Raw genomic sequence first — 25,946 nt, forward strand, 5'->3', positions numbered from 1 at the left:
CTGCAGGGATTTATTTCATTCTCTATAAAGCAGAAGCTGTGACTATGGAAGGTATCCTATAAAATCAAGTTATGTTTATGCTATTGCCCCCATTTAGCCTCAGTTAAAAAAACATTCCCTCTTCAAAATCCTTGATTTCTACTGTATGCATTTTCTAGAGAAATGCTATCATATAAAGCATAGTCATTTCTTGGGGAAAAAATGATAGCTCCACAATAAAACTGATAAAGTTTAAAGCTTCTAGAACAATGTCCATTTTCTAACCTGTTATACTAGTCTGGGTCCAGGGTTAAGACATCAGAGGTGAATCTTCGTCAGAGGCAGAGGAGGGAACAGTGAGAACTTGAATTCCACAGGGAGATTCGGCAGAAAGTGGGCTGGCAGTTCGGCCAAAGTCAGTACAAAAATAAACTTGTCCAAGACCAGGAAGGAAGGAAAAGAGATGGATGCTAGAAGCACACAACCCACCTGAAAGTTGTTGCCAGGAACTGTTGCTACTGTCTGGTACTAATTCCTGTTGCGTACCTACTGTGATTGTGACTAACGACCACCCTGCTACCTGTGATCTAGAGCTTGCAAGGAAATTCATAATGGCAAATTTCAATGTAGAAGGAGGAAAATTAGATTTGCTCAGTATTTTGGGGAGAAAAGCCACGTAGGCAGATGTGTATTTCCAACTAGATGTTGCAAAGTTGCAAATTTAAGTCAGATTTTACACGTACACATGGAATCTAATTACTGCATGTTCTTATTTCCCTTTAAGATTTTTTTTTCATTTAACTGATATCAATAGAAAACAAGTTTGAAATGCAGTCAGGTGAGTTTTTGATGAACTTGGACAGTTCTTGTGGTAAACTGCTGTCTCTTATCTAAGGTAAGGAAGTCTATTTGAATGCAAAGTAGAAAGGCATATCTTAAACCACCATCTTGTACCATGAAATTGTAATGATTATGCAAATACTCTTCATCCCTTTCAGGGCAGAGACAACAGGCCAGCGCAAGGCAACACTGACACCAGTTTAGATTAAACTGCTTCAGTTTGCATCAAAATGGACAAGGGGAGCTCAAACATGAGTGGGCATCAGTTGGAAAACCGTAACTTCCTCAGCTGTCTGAACTATCCTATAAATGGTCTAGATAAACTAGAAAACTCAAATCAAAATGAATGTTCACACAAGGTTTTATCCTATTTTAACTCTGCCTGCTTACATTCAGATAGTGAAACCATCCTTTGTAAAAAGTGACCTAGAAAATTAACTTTCAGCTCACATGAAATTTTTAGCCGTTGTTTGTAATTACTTTTGGAGCTCTTGCTAAGATGTGTTGCTCTAAAATGAACCAATTCATTTTAGCAGTTTCACTGGCTTACTCCTACTAAACATAAGCCAAATTTATAAGCCTGTAGAGGTTAATTTGTACCCCTTTATATGCACATAGAGTAGCTGGAAATAAACACAGATATTTGCAGGGTGCAGAGCCTAAGTGAGATCATGGAAAAATGTACAGAAGGCAGTAGCTGGTGCAATGAAATGAAGGGAAAAAATCAGTACCAGGAAATGAGTGTATTTCTTGACAGCAGATCTATTATGCTTCGGAACAGTTTCTCGAGGGAAGCGGTGGGAGTCCCATTACTTCAATAATTTAAAATTAGACTGGCAAAAAAGCAGTAAATGTACAGTACAATATAGAATAATCCTATATAGGGAGGGCAATGAAGTAGATGACTAATAAGTCTTTCTTTCTAACAGCTATGATTCATGTGAGCCTGCCTGTGGCTTGACATTGTAGTTTCTGTGCACGGATGGTAATGCAGACAGATAGGCTCTCACATGCTACTAGTTGGTAATGGTCAGAGGAAGCAATTTTTCATTTGCAAGAAACTGTAAATATACACGTTATTAAAGTATCTGCCTAAACTCTACAGAGACCTCATGTAATGATGCTATACTTACAATGCTCCCCTATACACACATGCAAGCAAGACAAGCCATGCTGGTTTTACTATTGTGAGTACACGCATTTTGCTGGGACAGCACATCCTTGGCTGATTTATGATCTAGGTATTTTTTTATGTGTAATCAGAGATAAGAATTTTTGGTCAGAGGTTACACTGTATTTTACGTGAGTTTAATTCATTCTCTATTTAAAGGCATATTTAAGACAAACATTGATCTTCTGTTTTGAGTTGATTTCAATATTTTCAGAAAGAAGTTGAGAGAAAGAAAGAAACGCAGACTTTTTATTTGATTCTTCTGTTCTCAGATATCGTCTAGAGTACTCTACATAGGTAAGCACTAAAATGACACATGGTACATTTTAATGAGTATGTCCAGGCCAAGAGGTTTGATCCACATGCTTTGCTGCAACTGTGCAACGCTCAGCCATGAGAAGAGCTGTTTCTTAACAGCCACATGCAACACAGAATACGGACAAAGGGGTTAAACATTGACCGATATAGCAGTAGTTTGCAAATTAAAAGATGGGAATAAGAGTTCAAATCATCTACAAGACGGTATCTCAGATAAATCTGAACGTGATGTAACTTAATTGAGTTGAAAAGCAAGACTGGCCAAAACGATAGCTACTATAAATAATAAATGCTTTTTGTTAAGGATGATAGGAAGCCAGACTTATTGTGAAGTATGTTTTGCTTTTTTATAAAAACATCTCCAACTAGAAATTTGCAAACAACACAATAATGAACAAAAGGAAGTAATCTTCCCCAAACTGCCTAGGAATGTGAGAGAATAGGGATTTGTTCAAAAGTTTTAAAAAGTCTTGTATTTCAAGGACTTTGGAAGATGTATGCTCATGAAAAAGCTTTCACGAATCTTCAAAGACACTGTCACTGGGGCAGGTTGAGGATGGTTCATCAAACCCAACGTTCTGATAGAAAGTAGCTCTAAACTCAGAACAGGAGCAACAAGTTCTGGAACATTCTGGAATCAATCTATTTGCTTTGCTGACAAATTATTTTGTTTTTTGGGTCTTTTTCTGAAGAGTCTAAGTTCTCTGTGGGATGCCATTTTTCAACCACCTTGACTGACTATTTCTGGGCGCCATTGTTCAAATAATTTCATAATTAGAAAATGATATATTCAATTCAAGTACTGAATTCAGCCAGACAGTGATGCAATAGCATCACTGTGAATGATACATAGGATAAAACTTAAATACTTGATTTTCTTACTCACAGGAAAACACATACCAACATATAGTAATTTAATAACAAACTTTTCTTCCTTGTGTCTTTATAGTAGCAGAAGAAAGCTCAAATAAGAAGAAAACCAACGCTATCCTAAGGATATTTACCCACATTTTTTACTTAAAACTTTGGTGGAAATCAACAGAAATGCAAATAGGGAAAGCAGTTTAGCCAGGAAGGTCTCAAAAAGAAACTTACCTTGATGTGATCCCATCTGGCAATTTTTTAATACTTTTTTTCTAATCAATCCATACTGCCATCAGAAAAGTTAAAGGAAAATAAAGTGGCTATTGATCTATTTTGAGATTAACAGAGAACAAACAGAGCATTAGAGTTAAGACAGTATTGTCACAGGATTGTATTTATCTGTCTCTAAAAAAATTTTATGTTTAACATTCAGAAATAAAATCCATTAGAGGACCTTCAAATCACTTTGGTCAGTAGACCCAGATTCATAGTTCAAACATTTCTAGTCTTAGAACACAATGACTTCTCACTTAGGGAGCTGGCCAAAGTGAATCTCGCTCTTTCATCTAATTAAAAGAAGGAGTCACAGTGTAGAGAATTTAAGTTTGATGTAACTAGCTAACTTAGGAGATAAACAATCAGTTGAAGGACCATTTTGAAAATCTAGGGTAAACAAGAATGCATAGCACAGTCAATGAAACTGTAAAAATTAGAGCTGTCAGAAGTCACTTTTTTTTTTGCAGTTTAAACTGTATGAATGAATCTTGTTCCCATTTTTCCAGTTCTCCAGATGTCTGCCTTCAAGAAATACTTTGGGGATTTTTCTTCTCTTTTTCTTGTTAAATATTGTGACTGAAGAAGGGACAGAGTTAAAATAAAGGAAAACTGAAGGTGAGAAAAAGGGGGATAGAACCCAAAAATCATTGTTTCGTAGGAAAAAAAACTAAACTCATTTCTTAATATCCTATCCCAACTACCTTTAAAATTTTTTTTAATTAAAAATTATCATTTTTAGGAAGCTGTCAATGAAAACAGCTGTTTACAATGTAAACGTCAAGCGTCTCTGCACACCCTTTATCTGGTCTGCAGAACAAACGGTGTACTGGCTACGGGCTCAACGCTGAAGCGTACGGGTAGCTTCCTGCATGGTACGAGCGAGAGGCCATGTGTGGGCATCTTTGCTGCTCTTGCCCCAAAACACCGGTGGGATTGCTGAGGACAGGAGCCCCCATGTCCCTCAGCGCTGTACCAGGGCGGCCAGCACTAAGCAGCTAGGGAGCGGCGAGGCTGCCGCGGCTGGTAGCTCCTCTCCCCGTGCTCTGCTCTTCTCTTCACGAGGGTGACTAAGTCTTCTAAATATTGCTACGTGGCATGGCATGGGCGGTGGGAGGCAGGAGAGAAAGTATGGAGAACATAGCAGGTAAGGGAGTAATGGAGATACCGTTTAACAGAAAGGGACACAGGACACTGCAGCCTAGTCAGGCCAAAAAACTGACCCTTCATGAAGTTACGTGGAGCAGCTGATCAGTGGGGACAGCTAAACCCCAGGAAAAGCCTTCACCGAAAAAGAAAAGCTACAGCTGCCTGGCTGTTACTGCCAACAGAGGTGTGTTGTTGCTGTGTTCAGTGCAAGGAACTGGGGCTGGGGGACAGTGGGCCACTGTGGGAACGGGCGGTGTCGTCCCGAGGCATGGGGAAGGCTGAGGAGCTGAGATTATCCATCTATGACATTGGTCAGTGAAGCCCTTAAAGGCCCACCCTCAGTTGAGTTGGGGGACTCCTGCCATATATACTAAAAACACATGAATCAGGAGAACCTTAACCATGCAAGACGCTGAGTACCTCCTACAAGATCTGAACACCCCTTTATTCCCCTCGTTACAGCAGGATTGGAAGGCATCTCAGCATTTCCTATTAGTATATTCTATGTCATTATCATATTAAAGAAGATAAGAAGAGGTGACACCAGCAATGCTGATAAAAAATCACGCCTGCACAAAGCAAAGATCAGGTATAGACAGGGTGAAAGAGAGTGAAATCTCACCCTGATCTAAATCCATGGCATAACCCGCTGACTTCAGTGAGGTCAGGACTTCAGCCAGTAACGAAAGCTGGTCTCAAAAGTGGCAAAACACTTTGAGTGATTAACACCACAAACTATATTACTTCTATACTATTAACATTGCAAATTTTGCTAGTGTGAGCTGGAAAGTGCAGGAAAATTTTCAGTATTACCAGAGCTGTTATTTTTCTTGTACCTTCATTTCTAATTTTGATTAACTGATCACAGCTTTTTCCTGCAAAAGTAACTTTCAAGTACTGACCCCATGAACGCTAGAACTCACTTCATTGTACTGACATGGGTAATCCCATAACGTTCAGTACAGTGACTCACATTAACAAGGACAGGATCAGGACCTTTAGGTTGTGAATAGTCATTGGCTTCTCTGCCATTAGCAAGTAACTGATAAACTGCAGTTTCCTCTGCATCTGACAAAGGCTACTAGGATAGATATCTGTCACCATCATTTTTCTGATAGAACTTTTTAAAATCCAGAATCGGATTTAAAAGGCAATCAATAGCAATCCACCTGCCAGCATCTCTAATGGAGCATAGCAAAAATAATTTAGATTTTCACCTAAACAGCCTCAGAAAAAGCATTTCTCAGTGCCATTTTATTTGCTCAAAAAGAAGATAAAGGTGTTTATCCACAATTCTGAGCCAGGGAAGATATATGCATTAACTTAACATCATGCACTACAAGAAACTCCACTGAGTTCCATAAGACGGCTCTTTGCATAAAGTTATTGCTGTCACAGAGTCCATTCGTCCTACTCACATCTATTCGCCAACTATATATTTCTACTATTGTAATTATTATAATGGGCAATTAAGTATAGTTGAAAGGACAATGACAGCTATCAATGCTTAAAAATGTTTTCAAAGGGAATTAAAACACTGTTTTGAAACACTAAACGCTTCTGATAGGGTACTCTCTCAATATACACACTGCATTTTTAATTACTAACAATTTTTCTAGCAAGGCCAGTAGGCAGGATAGAACTCTGCCATCACATCTGTTTTAACCTCCTCTCCTTCACTACATTTACATGTCTCGTGCACATTTCAGTTTTGCTGCTATATGAGCTCATCCCAGAGGAGTACAAGTAAATAATGCCCCCCTGGAAGCTTTTCAAAACTGAAACTATGCCAAGTACACAAAATGAAACACATTTGGAAGGAAGGGGGAAAATACAGAAATAATAAATTCTTTTAAGTCCCTTTTGATTATGGTAGCCTTCGACATTTCCTGGAATAACACTGGGTGGACAGCCAGTAGTGTGATATCTCTCACGTTGGTGCATAATGATAGATTGGCAGCATTGGTGAGGGTCAAGTTTAGTGCAAACTTTTCCGCACAACTCTGGGCATGCACAGCAGTTCTCCCTGTTCCCTGACTCCCAAATCCACCCTCAGCAAAGTCTGGAAGTCATAGTAGACTCATATTTTGTCTAATACTGAAGAATGTCATTAAACAGAAATACTTTTCCTCCTGCTGTGTGTGAGCTAACGATAAAGGCAGAATGAAACCTAGTGCATCAGCTGACTAAGCCTGTTTTCAGCTCTTCTTTCTTGAACAGTTTTACAAACACATGTACATGGTAGTTCTCCGCATTTCAAACTACCCTATTCACAATACAACTCAAAAGAAAGAGTTAGCAGTGATTTTCACTGCCTTCTAAAATATGATTATTATTTTTTGGTTTTAGATGCTCAGTGATCCAATGATCCCTGAAAACCAGTGTGATTCCCATTTTTGGATATTTAAGCTACAAGAAGAGAAAGGAAGAAATTCATGCTATAACTTCTTCAACACAAGTATGAAAAATATAAATATATATATAGATGTAAGTTAGCTCTTAGCTCCTACTTCCCAACTGAAAATCCATTATCTTTGCTCAGAAACTAGATTCATGCACTTGATTTTCACCTCCAAGAATCAAGATTCAGCTCAGATTAAGGCATACTGCTACATATATAACTATAATCTAAACTGCTAATCCTAACTGCTAAAAATTACTTTCTTAATCCCTAGACTTCAAATAGGTCTGTGGTGTAGCAGTACTGAAATGCTCCAGACGGCCTACATGTTTGTTGCCTGAACTAATTTTAGATAAAAAATGAAAACAGTATCACCGGAGGCCCCAGACCATGAATCATCCTGAAATAACAGTACTGGCTCAAAAAACTGAGAGCTTTTCAATTTCCATGTTTATAGCCAAACTGGTTTTGAATATTATATATTTCATTTCCATACTTCTCTCTACAACCATAGTTGTTTTAGTTGAAAGTCTTGTATGATCTAGCAGCTGTTTCTTTAAAAAAACTACAGTACTCTGAGGGATAATACTGTAAAAGGGCTTCATAATTCTCTTTCCCTAGTGGAGGAGCCAGTAAGAAACTAAAACCTGAAGCTCCTGAATTCACACCTCCAATTCACTTCTAAGATATTCACAGAAACTGTTTACTTAAATGACAGGAACGCAACGAAGGACTGTTTTATCGCAACTGGTTTTCCTAGACCCTGAAAAGCCTTTCAGTCCATCACAAAGCGCAGCTCAGCAGGGTGGGAATTGTTACTAGCATCGCAATGGATTTCCTTGATTTTAAGGTCAAAGGATTTGGATCTGGCCATTGGAAAGAGCATAGTCTTCACCAGCAACTCATAAGGCCTCTAGCTCAGGAACATCAAGTGAAGCGTGTGCTTGCTCCTTCACTCCAAAGACGACTCTGAGGCGATAACCTAGTACAAAGAAGCAGGGAACGGCCTTTCTCAAAGTGCACAAAGCAGCATGCTCTCTTACAGCTGGCACTGGAAATGAAAAGGGGGACAAAATCATACTTAAAAACAGCCCTTCTGTGTGGCAATGTTTGCACTGGAATAGAGATGGTCATTCTTCTTACAGCTTACAATGGGCAACAATCCACAGAAAGACTAAAGATGCTAGGAATGGCTACAAATAAAAAAGGCTTGCAATATTTAATAAGAGAGTTTTGTCAAAAACCAATCGTGTTCCCAAGTATACAGCAGCAGACTGAGCAACTCTGAGAAGCATCTTTGAGAACAAGTATCCACAAGAAGAGCCATGGAGAGGCAACTCTCCACAAGGAAGCAGATACATGAGTAGCTTGTGGCAGTGGGAGCGCATGATAATCAAGCAGTATCCTCTTACCCTGGCTCTACTGCAAGCCAGCACAGGGCTTAAAAAGACAGCGCTACTCATGATAGATTTGCAAATGGGAAGTGTCAGGATTCTTATGAAAATGGGTTATTTTTAATATATGGGCTTCCACTGGCCCAGAAGAAGACAGCCACAACAACCACAACATTTATTTGTGTGCGTTCACACATTTAGCAGTTTCATTACTTAAAGGTGCATTCAGTGCTCAGCAGATTACTGGGGGTCAGAAGAATTCAGTCCACAGGAGGTGAGGCCAGGGAAAGGGCATGAGCAGGTTCAGTAATAAGCTGGGTCAGGTCATGCATAGGGGACCAGAGTTTTTCTGGGAGTCCCCCACAGGCCACAAGCTGGGATCAGGTATGAACGCCTGTCCAAGGACATCAGCTTCAGGGAGTATCGATGAGATAGTCTGAGCACCTGGGGGGAGTGCGCAGCTCCTTCTGCCTTGCAGAAAGGTTCAGCAGCTGCAGTGTGGGTAGGGTCATTAGTAATGCTGCATTCATGACTCATCTGCGGGTTATGCACTTAAACACACACACACACACTCTGGAATTTTTGTTTCTCTGAGCTCTGAGTTGGTAGGTAGCCTCCACATAAATGTATATACTAGTCTGCTAGAAAATGTATCATCTGAACTTGGTGTGCTTCTTCCACTTAGAGCACCAGTTCCGTAGTATTCCCTACTTGGTAAGAACAAGGAATGCGTCTTAAAATAAGAGGATCCTTCACAACAAAGATACTTCCTGGGTATAATCCATGCAAAAGAAGAGTAAGACGCATTCAAAATAGACATGGCATGTAAAACAAAACACTAGGAATTATTGCATGGAAGTGCTTTAATTTAAGCCAAAAACTGAAATTTTTGGCTTAAAAAAATTCAATCAGCAAAATTGAAATGAAGTGCTTCATTAGAAGCCAGGTTTAATTCACAGAAAAACACAGCACTTTCAGAGCTGACCAAGTGTTTTGTTTTGGGATCTCCGGGCTGCTGGAGTACCTCACTCGACTTCTAATTTTGGCGCCTTGTGGCCTGGACTATGCGGCTGCTTTTGGCCAATGCATCATCTCAGCAGTAGATACAACCACCTCTCTGGTCATAGAGGCTGCACGCCTGTGACCCATCATCACAGGCTGGAGAGCCCAGCTTACTGAGAGACACAGGGGAGGGGATGAAGCACTGCAGGAGTGTGAACTTTAAATTTTTTAAGTTCATACTGAGGTGAAAGAAAACAATGAATCTGGAGAGGTCAAAATGTTTCATTTCAGTCCTGAATTTTGAAGTGAAATGTTCTGAAATTTCTGAATGGGAAGTTTCAGCTACAGTTTTTTGTTGGTCAGTTGCTTCTCCAGAAAGCAAATACTTTTTGCAAAAAGTTATACAGTACTGAAAATTAAACTTCCATTTTTTCAGCCACATTGCTTTTCTGTTTTTTGAATGAAATTATGTACAAACTACGATAGGAAAAAGAGAGGCACAATGAAGTCCGTGTTCATATTCAATGACACAACAGGGTAAAACTTGGACCATTCACTTCTGATACTCCTGACATTTAAAAAGCAGAGTGTTTATTTCAGTATCATCACTACATGCCTAAAATTCACTGGTACTGAATATAAAAACACATCTCCTTCAATAGGGAAAATTTTCCTCTTTTTATTCTCTATGAAAACCCACAAAAGTAAAAAAAATGTGAGTCAGAACTGAATTCAAATCTTTTAGACTCACAAGTGCTTTCTGTTAATTGTCTAAAATATGAGAAGTACCTCAAAAATATAACTTTATTCCTGATTTTTTTCAAAGATGAGGCATGGTAAATTGTTGGTTTTTTCCTACCCCAACAATATGGTGTTGGTTCTTTAAAGTGGCTGTGTTTTGTGTGTGTGTTTTTCTTCCTCTCTTTTCATAACAGCTGCTTTTTCCTTTGCTTTGCTTTTGAGAACAGGCTATGCAATTTTTAGAAAATAAGCACCGCAAATGAATCATCAAATGATAGTAGTTAAGCTCCAGTCATCGTGGATGCTCCTACTGAGGGGAAACTCTACGGGTTTACTTAGGCGTTCATCTTGTATGGTTGGGTGACCTTTGGTGGATGCTGTACACATCCATGAGTGCTTCTTCCACAATTATGGGAGGTTAATAGCTGGAACTTAACGACCGCAAAGGGTGGAAGAGCGCAAAATGCAGGTAAGCCCAGATCACTGGGTTCAAACACTTTTGGTCAACAGAAGCTCCAACACAGCAATGAAACCCGAAGTACTTGAAGGTAAAGAACATTGGTCAGCTCACAGCATAAGTAAGCATGGTTTCCTGCATGGCTCTTTTTGTCATTTTGCCATTTTTTTCAGGCTAGATCTTTTTTGCTATCCATAAGCTACCTCCTGATTCTTCACAGAAAAGAAACCAGATTTGGTGAATCTCATATGAGATGTCTGAATGAGACTCCTCTGTGCCAACCTAGCTGGTTTCCCAAGCTGCACCAATTAAGGAACGCAGAGCGGCAAACCTACCACTCCTGATGTACTACCTAGTACTACTCCATCTGGAAGCAGCAAGACTTAAGTTACTATCTGGCTCCTCAGGAACCCTGCAGGGGTGTGAACAGAAAGATCACCATTAATTTAGCCAGGATTGCATGAAAGCACCAAGTACTGGATTCCTTGCTTTCAGCTCAGCTAGTATCTTTGCATGGAAAGAGGATTGTAGAGAATTTCTGTAGCCACCAACCTCTCCTTGTACATTCTACAACCAAATCCCATATCTGGATTTAGCCCAGCATAAGCTAACACATTCTTAAAGCCCTGCTGTATGCAGCAAAGCAAAAAATCTTATTATGGCAGTGCAATCATGTCTGAAGTAAATATTTTCAGCATTTCTACTTTCAGGCATTTGTAACCTGCTGAAAAATACTGTCCTTTGGTCTAAAGATTTCATGTCTTGTCAGTTGAAAAGAGTACTTTAAAACAAACAAACAGAAAAGGGTTGTCAGTTATTTTTGATCATTTGAAGTGCTCAGATGGGAAAAGAGGAAATAAGTGGATGAAACATGGATCTAAATATGCAAGATCACAACTTATCATTATTCAGCCTTGAAAAATCTTCCCTCTACAATCAGAAGCTAACTTTGCATTTGGATTATGCTAAACCATCTTGGGTTGTATACAGAGATTGCCATGGGAAGTCAGGTCTACTATCAGCTCCAAAGATGTTCGTGATGTCACTTTTTCTTCTCATGCTAAAAAAGGTCCAAAGGTAGGGGGCACTGACAGAAAAAAAAGCATTTGTTCTTTAACTTTGTTATTACTAGGTCTAAATCTGAAAAAAACAAATCATTAGCTTTTAACAGTGTTATCAGGGAAATGGTGGTTAAATACCAAAGCAGACAAATTCACCTGGCTGGTAAATAAAACAATGAATAAAATCTCAACTGTTTTGGGCTTGATGTCACACAGTGAGAAATAGGCTGACTGAATATTACTCAAATTAGAAATGGGAAACTTTCATCCTCAGTCAGATCACTGAGAATAACAGAACAATTTCTGACATTCAAAATATCCTATCTTCCTGAAACAAGTCAATTTGGGATTAATGCAAGCATGAATCCCACCCCATTTGAAAGGGCATCTCATCATTTCAAGCCATGTTCTTATGATTTTGACCTTCTCTTTCTTAGTTTGTTTTTTTTTTGTTTTGTTCACTGTACAAAAAATTTCAAAAAGCAGCTAGAATATTGATTCTCAACCACTTTTTTTTTCTTTTTGCATTAGCAATGTCCCCTTCTCGCCCGTCTCATACGCTAAGGAATCCAGTCACCCTACCTTTGCGGACATGTATGTATATATAGACATTCAGCCATTTATGTCCCTTCTCTGATGCATTTGTCGTTTGATCCTGCCCCAACTGTATGTAGTTGGTGCTTTGCAGTCAATGACTTCACAAGGAACACGACGAGAATCAGGGCAGAGCCTCCTAACAGTGACTTCGGTGGAGCTACAGGAATTTGTGCAGCTAAGGATCTGCTGCTTAGAATCTGTGTTACACAGTTGTTTTGCAAGGGGACGCACAGACTAGCTGTACTGCTTTGTATTTTGCTGTAAAGTCTTCTGGACTGTGGTAGCTTTCTGCTGCATTTCTTCTTGGCAACTGTTCCGTGTGTTTTCTTCTTAAAAGAGAAATTTTAAAATAGAATATGAAAGAAACAATGGTGACAGTACAGTTGCCAGTTACAAACGCTGCATTTCTAGAAGCAACTGCTGTAGGTTCCTCTCTGCTGAGAATATCTGCCAAGTAGAAATAAACAATAGCTGAGAAACTAGTTAATACAGATGCACAGACAGCCTGGAGCAGAGCTTGATATACCAAAATCTAAACACCTTCGGATCTAATGACACTGATGATTCAGGACCAGTATGAGAGTGGGTGCTACCAGAGTTTAAAACAAAGTCACATCAAATGCTCAGCTCTTTCAAGGTAGGGGAGGATTGCCTTATTGGGGAAAGAAAAAAAAAGGAGGGGGGGTTAACAGTTGTTGGGTGAGGCTGCAAAAAAATAGTAAAGGCCCTCTGAAAGGACAGAGCTTCCAGTCTAGCCGCGCACATAACATACGCTAACAAATGTTTTGAAGCTCAAGGGTTGCTTATGGGTGTAAGCTGGAATTTCAGTTTAACCACAGTAACAACATTTAATACATTTTCATAAATTATATTGCTAGTTAAGGAACTGTATTTGGCTCTACCCAAAGACAGTGAGGTAAAGCAAAAAGAACAAAAATATTCTTAATAAATTTTTGCCTCCTTGTTAACAAAAGGGTCATTAGCCTTGTTAGCCAAGCAGAGAGTAACAGAGGCCCAGGAACTTTCACTACTCTGAGGCTGCCAAGGACAAAGAAGTGGCAGAAGAAACATCTCCCCCTTTGGTTTTGGGCTTTGTGAACAAACCAATAAATTTTAATTAATTATTGTATTTAACGACTACTAGAAAAATGTAGATTGGCCCAACATTTTGTAGTACCTAACTGAGAATAGATACGTGAACAGCTAATTACAACAGTATGCAAACTTTGATGTCATTTCAGTGGAAAGAAAGCTAATGAAAAGAAAAGCAAGTAAAGAAACACTAAAAATGCCACAATGAAAAACCAAACACCTTTTCTCTCCCCTCCAAAGCCCCCTGAGAATCAGCTGAATGGACGCTGGTGGTTTTGAGTTACTGAATCTGCTGAAACAAGTTTGTTTGTCTGTAGCTTAGAAAAGATGAGCATATTGGTATTAACAAATTGGGATCTAAATCATAATGACAGTGGCATGACCATCACTGTTTTTTTGTCTCTGTTCAGTGGACCCACAGAGAGTCCCCTGGATAAAACAGTATCAAACTCAGTTCCCCTGGGCTTAGTTGCTCTCAGAATTGCTAATTCAGGAGTGCTTACATCCTACATCGCCTCTCTCCTGCCTTGCATTCTGAGTGTGGCAGTGTGCCACATGACCCACTGTGCCAGTAGATACCTTTTCCTTCCACTTATTGCTAACCAAGAAAAAGTGAACTGTTTTGGGTAGACAAAATGTGATGGAAATGACAGCCCTCCTAAGGTATGGCAGGCACACATCTTTCTCCCTCTAGTAAATCCACATTACCCAACCTGCCCAAAGGAGCCGCAAAGCATCCTGTGCCTGATTACCGGCCTGCACAGCAGCTCTGGGGTTTCAAGTTGAAGTACGCTAGTGCATGAAACTAAGGCTTCTGGTCAGTTCCAAATTACTGTGACCATCTAGAAGATTTGGCAGCAGTTTTCTGCTTTCCTTCTATTGTTTAATTTCAAGGTCTTGCAAAACACATGTCAGTGTATGTAAGGGAAATCTGGGTTTCACGGACAAATCTTCTAGACAGCTGAGTAGTAAGATGAGACTGATTCATAGGTGTAAAGTCTGCAACAAAAGGCAACTTTGTTTTTAAACAACTTCTGCTCAGATCTGAGCAGCAAACAACATAGGGGAATGAGACTATCAGTACTATTTTACTTCTGTTCCTTTTTAACAAACTTATATATTTGCCTAAGTTATGTCCTTAATTGTGTGTTCACATTCATGTGATAGATACATTAAAAATACATAAATGGTAGGGACAGCGAACAGACTATATGTAAAATGTAGATTTCAGAAATATTCACTGCTAAAATTTCAATTGTTAAATGCATTTTGGTAGGTGAACAAGATTTGGCAAACTCTTCAAACATGAGGAAATCCAAAGGATTACATCAAATCACGTTACAGACGTTGACAGATACAGACTCTTTAAGAAAAACAGTTGTCAGTAAAGCTGCCGTGACTGCTCAGAATACCTTGCTACAATCTTCTTAAAAACAAAACTTGTGAAAAAGTACCTTTAATCTACACCTCAGCTTCAAAACAGAGATGCAACTCCTTGTTTCTTCTTTCTCCTACATATAAACACAAGCAGCATGAACCATTTTGACGCCTTTCGTAATCAGAAAGGGCCAAAAAGCCAAAACATGGCCTCTTAGCAGTAACGGCAGTCTCACACAAACTTTCCTAGGACTGCACTTACTGCCGTATGTCCATATTCCTTTCATTTAACATTAACATGTTTTGAACCCAGCATAATTTCCTAGCTTCAAATGTTCTCATTACTTAAAAGGAAGGCTGCAAGCACTGGATAAGTTGCCTGAAACATCACCTGCTATCAGTATAGCTGCTAAAACGCCGCTGTGCCATTCCTTTCCTCAGGCAATCACGAAAGCTGTCTCTGTACACCTCCTACGGCGGCAGCAGCAGACTGCCACAACCACCAAGCCTTGTGTTGTTCTGCGTGACAACTAATGCAAATTATTTATTGAGATAACGTGGATACGCGTAAGCCACGTGCGGTCACCACACAGCAGCGGCGGAGGTACGACAGAGACTCGCTCAATGTGGCTCAATGACTGGAAGGCGAGAGAAGGCGCTTGGGCTCGTCCAGGTGGGCGCACACAGGAACCACTCAGTGTGAGCAGGAGGGAGGCCAGCAGGAGGCATAACTGGGCAGACTGGTTTACAGGATACTTCTGTGGAGAGCTGGGAAGGCAAGGGATGGCGGCTCAAGGAAGCAGTGGGGTCCGGGACATATATGGAGATTACTGATGAACTTTTGATTGCCTTCATTGCTTGGTTCAGTCTTGATTACTTTGGTAAGTACAGCGAGAGGAGGGCCAGCACCTATGTGATTGTATGGCACAGGAAGGAGTACATGCCTTATGATTTCTGTAAGTCTCAGCGCTCCAAATTCTCATTCAGAGCTGGGTAATCTACCCCTACGTTAGAATACAGGGTTGCTGACTTGAGTATTTCCAATTTTATTTCTAGCAAAATATTTACATAGTAATACTGACAAATACGTATTAATGTCTTTAAAAGTAATTTTCACAGAAAATGCAAGACAGATCTAATTGTACAACTGTCTTAAACCTTCCCTGTTCTTATAGTGCCGGGAGAATCAGATTCATTTATTGGCAAATGTGTGCCTTTTCTCTCTGCAGCTCTATGGTCAGTATTCTCACAGTCTTTCTTCTAGCCCTTCCATTTGGCTACTTGGTGAACTCCAGAGGCATTTATTTGCATTGATGGTTCAGGACTTAGCACTAGATCTGTCATATATGGTTAAGCTGCTGCTGGGCTAAGCTCTCTTTTTTCATCCTGAGTGGTATTTTCTCTTTGAACTTTAGGAATTTATACAGTGCTTTATCCTTTCAAGTATCTCTACAAATTCTTCCTAAGATCTACAGCACAGGCAGGGCCTTTTTACAGTAGAAAAGCACAGTATGTTTCCATGCTTTGCAGGCACTGTAATATAGCCCACTGCTTCACTAAGCCCACTAACATTACATTAATTATTTGGAATAGAGCTTCTGGTTAAGAAGCTGCAGTCATTTTTTTCTGGTAGTCAAGCGCACTATCAAAAGTCTGCTTGCCTACAACAAATCAAGAGAGTTTTATGAAGCCCTACTACATGCTTTCATATGTTAAAAGAAAAAAATAAATTAAACCTCCAAAATGCATAGCAAAATATACCTTTCTGCTGGCTGATTTATAGAAGTAAAATAGGCATCATTTAAGTGTAAATGCACATGTGGCTCCCAGATCATCAGAAATAGAGCATTCCCTATGGATATACACAAGAGCATTGCCCGGGGACAAATGGCACATACCCTTCACAGAAATGTCATTTGTACCCAGGAAGGACTGGCTAAACTATGGAGCACAGAAATTTACTAAGTAACTGCATTTTAAGTTATTAATACTGTACAACAGCTTCTGTTTATCTTTGCAAAGCAAACAAGTTTCAAGCAGTTGTCCATAATAAGGTCAGTCTGAAAACAACTAGATTAAATTGAAGTCAGAAATCAAAAATTAGCAAAGTGCCTTTTCAGCGTAGACTGATGAAGTGCTCACACAAATACTGGTTGCTTTTAAATCTTCTACATCCGTCTACAGAAACGGGAACTGCAAAAGTAATACTTCCAGTATTACAGTGTTTAAAAGTATATGTCACCTCTGCAGGTTATACAGTGTGATGCAGTTCAACTTTCAATGTGCCTGTCTGTAGACTTAAAACATACAGCAACTTATTTTCCTCTTTCCAGTGCCAGTGTTTATCTGAGGACAGATATATTCCTACCTCAGCAGACCCAGTAATGAAAAGGAAATCAGTGTTCCGTCTGTCAGCACAAATTGATGCAGCTTGACCTTACTGCTGCTAACTTTGGTCTCTACCCTGTACAGCACTTCTCCGGTGAGCTCCTCTTCTGGGTAAGTCTCATTAGGCCTAATAAGACCCTTTTCCCAAAGAAGCCTTTGCAGGATGCATCCTGCTCTGTCATGTTAAAAGGAGCTAAGTTGGAGCACACTCTATTTTTCAGTAATACAGTAAAGCCCCTCCTAGCTGATGATCTGGGGCGGGGACGGGAGGGGATTCTCTTTCCCTCTCCCCCTTTCTTTTCTACTGGCTTCAGGGGTTTTTTTCTTCTTCTTCACCCTTCCCTTTTGCCTTATTTTCCACCTCCTCTCAGTCTCATTTCTCTCTGCCCCACTTTCTCCTTCTTACATCCCTCCTCCTCCATCCTATCTTTCTTTGCCTTTGCCCTCTCCCGGTCTGTTGGAGGACTGCCCCTGTGCTTCTCCTCAAGCCCCACCAGAAGCAGCTGAATGTAGGCGATAAGAAAACTGATAAAACTGATAAAAATCGTCGAAGACTTATTCTGGCAGGGTTGCTAAGAAAAGCCCATGTTCCCCGAAGTCTGTTCAAAAGGGAGTTAGATGTGCGCTAAGGAAACAGGCAGAATTCCCATACACCCAGTTTACATTTCTCTAGTTTTCATTAACTTGTCCCACCACAACTAAACTGCTTGTTTTGGGCTACTGTCTATTAATGGGTACTATTTAAGAAGGACAACAAAGAGGAGACTCACATGGTAAACATGTCTGAAAGGTTAAAGGAAGAATAAAAAGTTAAATAAAAATGTGTGCTTATCAGACATTATATGCAGACCGGAACATATTATTAAGTTTTATATTCAGAATGCATTGGGCTTGTCTCTGAAAACTACAGGAGTGTTTAATCATCTTTTTAAAATCCAGGCCCTAAGAAATTACCTCATTATTCCTTTTCTTCAAAACATGCCCTTTGTCATAGTCAATTTGGACCCCTCGCCAGGCAGGTCAGTCCCCACCAAAAGCCTGGTCCCTTCCCTTAGGCCAAAGCCTACTACCAGGGCTTGCTGGCCAGTTTAATGTGCTGGCGTGCAAGCTTTTTCTGTTTGCTCACCAGGTTCACATACAGAAGCCAGTGACTGCAGTACTCGGTTTGGGAGTCGCACAGACAATCACCATGTCTTCCGCTTAAACAAAAAGAGGATTACCTCAGATTTGATAGATAGTTTATTCCCAGGACTTGGGAAAAGAATTTTCTTACTGTAGTAATTTCTGCTAATCTATCTCATGTAAGAGTCCAGAAATATAAAGATGAATGTCTACTTTTATGCTGGGGGGGGCCAAAATCTCTAATCATTTGGGTGGTGAAGACAGAATCACAGAATCGCAGAATTCCCATAAACTGATTCCAAAACTCATTTCTGATTTTGCCAAAGACCATAGACCTTAGGGTGCCCTGTAAAGCTCAAGGAAAACTGTGTCCAAAGACATTTTAGAATTTTAAGAGGAGCTTTAAGTTCATTTTCAGTTGTGGGTGCATTAGTATTCATCCTGCAGTCTACTAGTGCTCTGTCCTAATAAGGAGAGTTGGATCTTCTACCAAGATACCTGTGTGAACTCAGATAGCAAGGCCAGGCAATTCTCCAGCATCAAACTAATAAAATTAGGCAGAGGACTCAAGGGAAATGGGCTTGTACAATCAAATCCCTCTGCAGTCAAGTCACTTAGCTTTTCTACCTGTGTCCCTTCTGTAGAGATAGCAACTAACGTTTAGCTCTTCTAAAGACTTATGAGTGTTTAATTATCAATGATTATATGGCCTGCATAAATGTGGAAGCTGACCAGCATCTATGGAAGGGGCCTAGTATTTATGGGCTTGCTAGCTACACACAAAGACTTTGGAAGCATTAGGGCTAGTGCCTATGTGGAAAGGTTTCTTACATTCTATATTGGTAACTGATTTCCATGCAACTCTTGCTCTTTCTCAGTGAAGTATTCCATACTGTAATTAATACAAAATGCAAAACAGGGCATGCGTAGATTTTCACTGATCTCAAGCTGTAGTAGTGAATGTGTTGGTAGAATGTGAGCTAGTAACAAACTTCAAACAGGTTTGTAAAGGATTCACTGCAATAAAGCGTCATTTTCCACATTCTCAGTGGTAGTAACAAGAGTGCATTCAAAAGAGTAAATAGCCTCTTCTGTTTATTATTTAATCTGCGAAACAGCAAGCAGAAAGCAGCAAGTTCAGATTCTTTGTTTGAGTACTCTAACCCCTCCCTCCGCTGGAAAAATAAGTCTGGCCCATCATTCTAAAATTCAGACTTTCACTTTGGCAACTTTTTTCAAATTAGAAAGATCCCTATTTATTAATGCCCATACATACAATATGTATACCAACATGTATGTACATGCACTGCTGGCTGCCCACATTCAGGTCCATCTGTTAGGATGGCACTCTGCCCACCGCGAAGTTGGCTGGTCCATGTCACTACAGTGTAACTGTCAAGCCATGATGGGCTCTGGTGGGCAGCCAAGAGCCTTTCTTTCTTAAGGCAGACAAGCCTCACAGCAGAACTGAAGTTGTGTTCTACACCACACAACCACCCTGAGCGACACGCAGGCCAAAGCAAAGAGTATTTCAAAGAGAAAAGAAAAGAGGAGAGCTGACTGGTACATCAGACTGTGATTAAGACCTACTTTGTGGCAGCGATTGCCTTGGACAATGGTACTGTGGCTTAGCGCAGGCCAACCATAATTTAACTTTAGCTCTAGTACCAACAAAGTACAACACTGCGATTGTGAGAAAACTCAACAGATACAAATAACCACTACACAAGGCAATTTTGTGAGGTGTATGGGCATATACAAATTGCCTACAAAAGACACTTCAGCTCCTTTCACACACGTACAGAGTCGGTGAGGAACTGCAGCTGTCCAGAAACCAAGGGTCAAGATGAGAACAACAGGTATCAGATCTTACATTCAGCTCAAATCTTTCCAGAAAGATCATACTACCAACTTGCTCCTACTGGTCTCTCTCACATTTTTTTATTACAGCTGATCTTTCATCCCTCCCTTGCACTATTTTTCATCTTTATCATTTGAAGAATGAGGTTAGTTGTGGTTTAGCTTTGGTTTTTAAGCTTTTATCGGTAATAATTACATTCCAGAAAGTGCTGCATTATTTATCTTCTACTTTTCTTTTTCGCTAGTCACCCATGGATTCAGCAACAGGGAGGTTGCCTCGGAACGGCTCAACATGGCTCTTCTTTTTGGCTGGGAACAAAGCAACTGGAAGCAGCTCACCCATCCTCCCCGATGCCAAGAGCAGGGTGGAAAAACAGTACCACTTTTCTGCACAAACCGAGAGGAATGGTCTCATTGTTGTCTCAGCATGGTCTCATTGTTGTCAATGGATCTATTCGCCTGTAAGTATGACAAGCAAATTTTGGCTCTAAACCAGCAGCTCTTCTGTTCCCCAGGAAGGCCCAAAGGCAAAATTATATCAGGCTTTTATTTAAACCAACTTAACTGTAACTTGACTATAGAGAACTATTACCATTTAGATGGGCCTCCACTCACACTCCAGCATCAGGAGGGCTAGCAATCAGGAGGAAGTTCCGGCTGCACTTTTGAAAAGTCCTGCGTAATTCTGAAAGATTTCCTTTCCCCTGTTGATTTTTATCATGTCAGAAAAATCTTACGTTATGATTCTGACATCACAAAACAGTTCATAGACGTTGCTGTCACATCACATTTTAATTGCTGTTACCTCTTTAGACAACAAAAGCCAAAGCAGAGCTTGTCAGTGCCAAGAGAAAAGACAATAAAGTGTGCTTCTGAAGTCTGAATTTCATTTTAAATAAAAGAAGCAGAGACATCCAGACCACTATATGACGAAACTCCATGAGTCTTCTGCTTCATTTTTGTAGTCCTCTACCCTTGGCTCTTCTGACATCTCTTCTAACTAAGAAGATTTAAAAAATCTCAAATCATTTGAGATATTATGTTGCTTCTTGGCGTCCATCTGGTAGAGGATTTAACTGAAAAGAGCCTTTATTTTTGTACTTTGTGTATTATAGGATGGAATTCTGTTAAGTTGTAATCTCTTTTGAACAATTTAAAAAAAATGTTTCCTTTTACAAGCTCCTTCTGACTGTACAGAGCATTCTTATACAAATGCAGTCTCGGCACAATAAAAGATACAGGCGGGTAAGGATTTCCCCGTAGGTCCTTCCTTGTAGCATACACACAGGTATGTGAACTGTCAGTGGTACCTGTCATGTAATTAGTATAAATGTAGTGGATACAGGAGGAGAAGATGCCATTATAGTGTGAATGGTAAAGGTTTTGAATAGCATACTGGAACTGTTCTTTTCCCTACCAGGAGTTGTGGATATGCTGTAGAGAGTTAGCAGAGTTACAGTCTCTCCTTGCTGTGAAGAAGGAAATGAACTAGGACTAAATTTATGTCATCATAAATGAGAAAAGGGTTTAGCTCCATATATTTTGGTCCTAGTTATCTTAAGTAGTGGGGCAGACTCCTGGCTCCACTGAAGTCAATAGCAAAACACTATCAATTTCAAGGGGACAGCATAACACCTTGCAACTCCACCGTGTTCCAATTCTAAGGTCATGAAATCCAAACACTAGGTATTTGAACGCGTTCCTTAGATCTCTGTATCTCTAGATTTGAGACAGAAATTTTCTCTGGAGATTTCCAGTTCCAGATTGACTTTCTTCATCAGCGCAATAGATCTTAGGTTTGTTGATCTGCACACCACAACCAACACAAAGGCCATTGAAACGTCCAAGAAATTTTTGCAAGTGGCTTTGCAGTTCATCTCAACCGCTGAGGCTACCAAACCATTCCTGCATTGATATCAGGCTATACTGCTCCACATATGACATTCTAGAATCTATACACCTATCTATATAGTAGGTATTTTGGATAACTTAAAAAGAAAAAAAAGCATCTGTGCTCTATCTGGAATTGGTGTGCTTTAGATCTAAATTGGTGCACCTTTCCTGTATGTTTTCCAACATGTCTTCATTGTAACAGTTTCCCAAATTAAGGCAACACAGGAAGACAGAATCTTTTTTTGCAAGACCATTAACAACCTCCCACCCCCCGAACCTAGTCCTGATGTCTGCGGTAATCACAAAATGGTGACCGGTTACATTCAAGAGATTTTAAAATATGCAGAGCAATAATGCTCTGCTATGATTTCCAAATAAAAATCCCATGTATTTTTTCCAACCCACTCTCTCTAGTAGTTTTTGTAATGAAGTTGGAGGGGGAGCCATTGCATTATATTCTTCCAGGCCATTTCGATTACAGAATTGGATCCCCCCATCCCCTGTCTCGATATTTTTAGCTAAAGGGTCATTCTTGTGCTATTTGCGTAAGTGGACAGAATCTCAAATATCTACCCTCAAATCACTATAAATCAAGGAACTTTCATGGTCTGTTAGCTTAAGGGGATGGTGTTATTAAAGATTACTGTTCAAGGAAGTTCAGAATAAATGTCCAACTCAAGACATCTCTGATGTACGGCTTTGTTTTGCTTCTGAAAATAGCTGAGCAAGCAGCCTCTGCTCTCTCCAACATATTTCTGAGGCTATTATTAGCAAGTAAGTACTTTCTATTATTTACATTTTTTTAGCAGCAACATCAGTTTCCTCTGGGGTCAGGAATGAAGCTGTCATTCAACAGCAACACTCATAAGAGATGGAAGTTGTTTGCCATATGCAAATACAGGGGCCTGTGAAGATGCAATGCTGTTCTTACCCCTCTCCTCTTTACACATTTTCAGAACTCTAAGAAAGCTTATGTGAATGCGGAAAGCAAAAAGGTAAGGATTAGGTCATACTACTGTTGGATGTGAGACTACAAAAGAATGAATTTGTATTGCCTGGCAAACCTGATTTGCTTGGCAAATGAATACACCATGATTTCCCACGTGATCCTAACCAATAACTTTTCATTTCAATACAAGCAGAATCAGCTCTGCAAAGGAAGCACCATCCCAGAGTCAGAGGAATGTTTAAGCAACTTTTTCAATTGTTAGTTAATTACTTGCCTAGATTCACAATGAATGCACTACAGCCAGAACATGAATACCACATAATACCAAATTTAAACATAAGAGGTCTGACTCATCACTCCATTGCACCAGTTTTATGCCTTCAGGGCTCCATGTTCTTCCATGGTGACTCAGTCCCAAGATCCCTTCTCTCCAGGAAAAACAGGACAAGTCATGCAGTACATGCCAGACTTACCCATCAACTATAAGCCACATTTGCACAGCAAAATTAATTGGAATATAACATTCCATACCACTTACTTTTGCTGTTATGCCTAGAGATAGGAACATATATAATTAACGTAAAGAGCAACAGTTTAAAACATAGTCATTAGAGTTAACCCTGTCACACCAAGCAATATACTTAAGGAGCCTTGTTTAAGAAAACAGTCCTTGCCAAATGTTAATAGCGCGTATATGCGCAAGCTAAGATTAATACCACAGAATTAAAGACTAGGCGATTAGTCACTGGAAGAAAAAGTTTCTCCAAAATAGTTCTCATTCCAAGATTGTTACCTTCACATTCCTAACCAAAAGCTGCCGAGACAGAAGAAAGACACTTTTGGGGCAACTATAGGACAGATATAGACCATTTTTTCTGAAAGAAGGATGTGCTGTGTTTATGACAGCTATTTTTGACAAATACAAAACACCTCGAGGACGTTTCTCTTCTGATAGTTTCATGTCAGTAAATATTCATTGATTTCAGTGAAATTATACCCGATTCTTTGCCTGGCATGGGAGTTACAGATCAGTGCTGACCCTTACAGGCTATTCTGAATAGACTTAACACTGGGTAAAATGGATATGAGTAGATAACCCATCCTGCAGTCTCTGACAGTGTACAAATCAAGGAAATCATTAGTCAAGAACAAAATTTTCAAAAGCCTGACAAAACAAAATCCATCCTTGGCTTTCCTCTAAAGCTTGACAGATTGCCATCTAGTAGTTTACCATAATGTACTTTTTGCTTTTTATTGCTTTTGTTCTAGTTGTGAGATCAGCAGGCTACCCTAGCATGTAGAGCTCACGGCCATACATTTGTTTTCAGGATCTGGGCCTGAGATACTTTCAAGGGAGCGGAATCCAGCACGGTTGCTCATGCAGCTTAGGCATCCTGGGCATTGATGCACACGAACAATAACACATCAAAACCTGCTTGTGGAAATGATTATGCGCCATTGGGGAGCCACACATCCTGAGCATTACATGCATGATTTATCCATTTGCCTCTGATCACAGTGTGTGCACATGTGTGTAATTTTGTATTTACTTCTACTACTGCAAAACTGTAGCACCTCATTCTGATTACAGCTACTTCTTGTTAAGAGGTCACGTCAGGGGCTGGTATTTTGTGTGTGACTTTTTGTAGGAAGGAATGATTTATTTTCAGGTATTCAGTCCTTTGATTTTAACTTTGTCTTGTTATTAAAAAAAAAACTAAATAAGGTCCACATAAAGACACACATTCTTCTAGTGCATTAAATATTGATATTGGATAAATATGAGAATTTTGCTGGTGACTGCAACAAGAGTAGGGTGAAATCCAAAGATTTGTCAGCAGGCTTATTCTCTTTTGAGGAGTAATATAAAGACATAAACTTAAAACAGAACGACACTGGTTTTTATCTCATGCTCATCCACCCTTTGAAAATGAGACATCAGCACTAAAGTGTCTAGCGCCCTGTGTTCTCCAGTTGCTGTCATTTTGTTAGTGAACAGGTGTGCAAGCACGTGCGCGTTCTTTGTCGCTGGGTCGACGTGCGAGAGAGAACCTGGCATTCAGGTAAAAGTTAAGGAAACAGCTCCTTAGCTATGACAGGGTTAAAACAGAGAATCCGTGCCTTTATTCCCCCACCCTTTTACAACTACTGCCACACTCCAACAGTAAGGGGAGGAACGGACGTAGAGAGTTTAGAAGTGTAAGTTACAAAACTTCAAAAATGACACAATTTTACAAGTCAAGAAACACTAAGCTTGTGACGTCGCTTCAGCGCTCTTTACTTTGCGAACATCTCCGTTTAAAAACTTCTGGGTCCCCAGCAGATAGCAGCGTTTACCAGGCAGCGTTTATTCACAGCGATGCTTTAAAGACCATCTCACACCCCGCCCATGCTGCGAGACGGACCCGGTGACTATGTAAGATTCGGCTGCCCGCCGTAGTCTCCAGCGAAACGTAACTCTCGGTGACAGCTACTCTACGGCACGAGTGCTACTCGTGCGGCGCAGCGCGCGCCAAGCTGGGCTGCAACCACCGAGATGCGCGCGGCCAAGTACCGAAGTTTGCCAGGGAGGGGAGCGGCGGGGACCGCGCCGGCCGCCCCGCGCCCGCCCAACGCCGCGTGCCTGCGCGCGCGCGCGCACAGGCCGGGCGGCCGCCGCGCTGGGGAAGGGCCGGGCGGCAGGCGCGAAGCCCGGTGACGCCGGCCCCCAGGCGCCTCGCCGCGGCTGCCAGCCAGCCCGGCCGGAGGGCGGGGGGGGGGATGGAGGGGGGTAAGAGTGGCCGAAGTCCCGGCAGAGACCCGGGCCCGGCAGCCGCCGGGTCACTCACACGCACGCACCGGCCCGGGCCCCTCCCGCCGCCCCCCGGCCGGAGCCCCCCGCCGCCGCCGCCGCGGCAACAGGCGGAGCCAGCCCCCCACCCCGTTCCCTCCGCTGCCGCCGCCGCCCCGGCCCCCCCGGTGGCGGCGGGGAGAGGGGTGAGAGGGGAGGACGCGGCGGGCGAGGGAATGAATGAATCG

General features: G+C 40.8%; 1 protein-coding gene across 4 annotated transcripts in view; it reads right to left on the reverse strand.

Moving 5' to 3' along the window:
- Nucleotides 1–25,946, reverse strand: part of DTNA (dystrobrevin alpha) — a 234,673-nt gene that overhangs the window by 208,411 nt on the left and 316 nt on the right. The gene's annotated exons all lie outside the window — the stretch shown is intronic.

Source organism: Struthio camelus, chromosome 2, assembly GCF_040807025.1.
Source record: "Struthio camelus isolate bStrCam1 chromosome 2, bStrCam1.hap1, whole genome shotgun sequence".
In the NCBI taxonomy this organism is placed as follows: domain Eukaryota; kingdom Metazoa; phylum Chordata; class Aves; order Struthioniformes; family Struthionidae; genus Struthio; species Struthio camelus.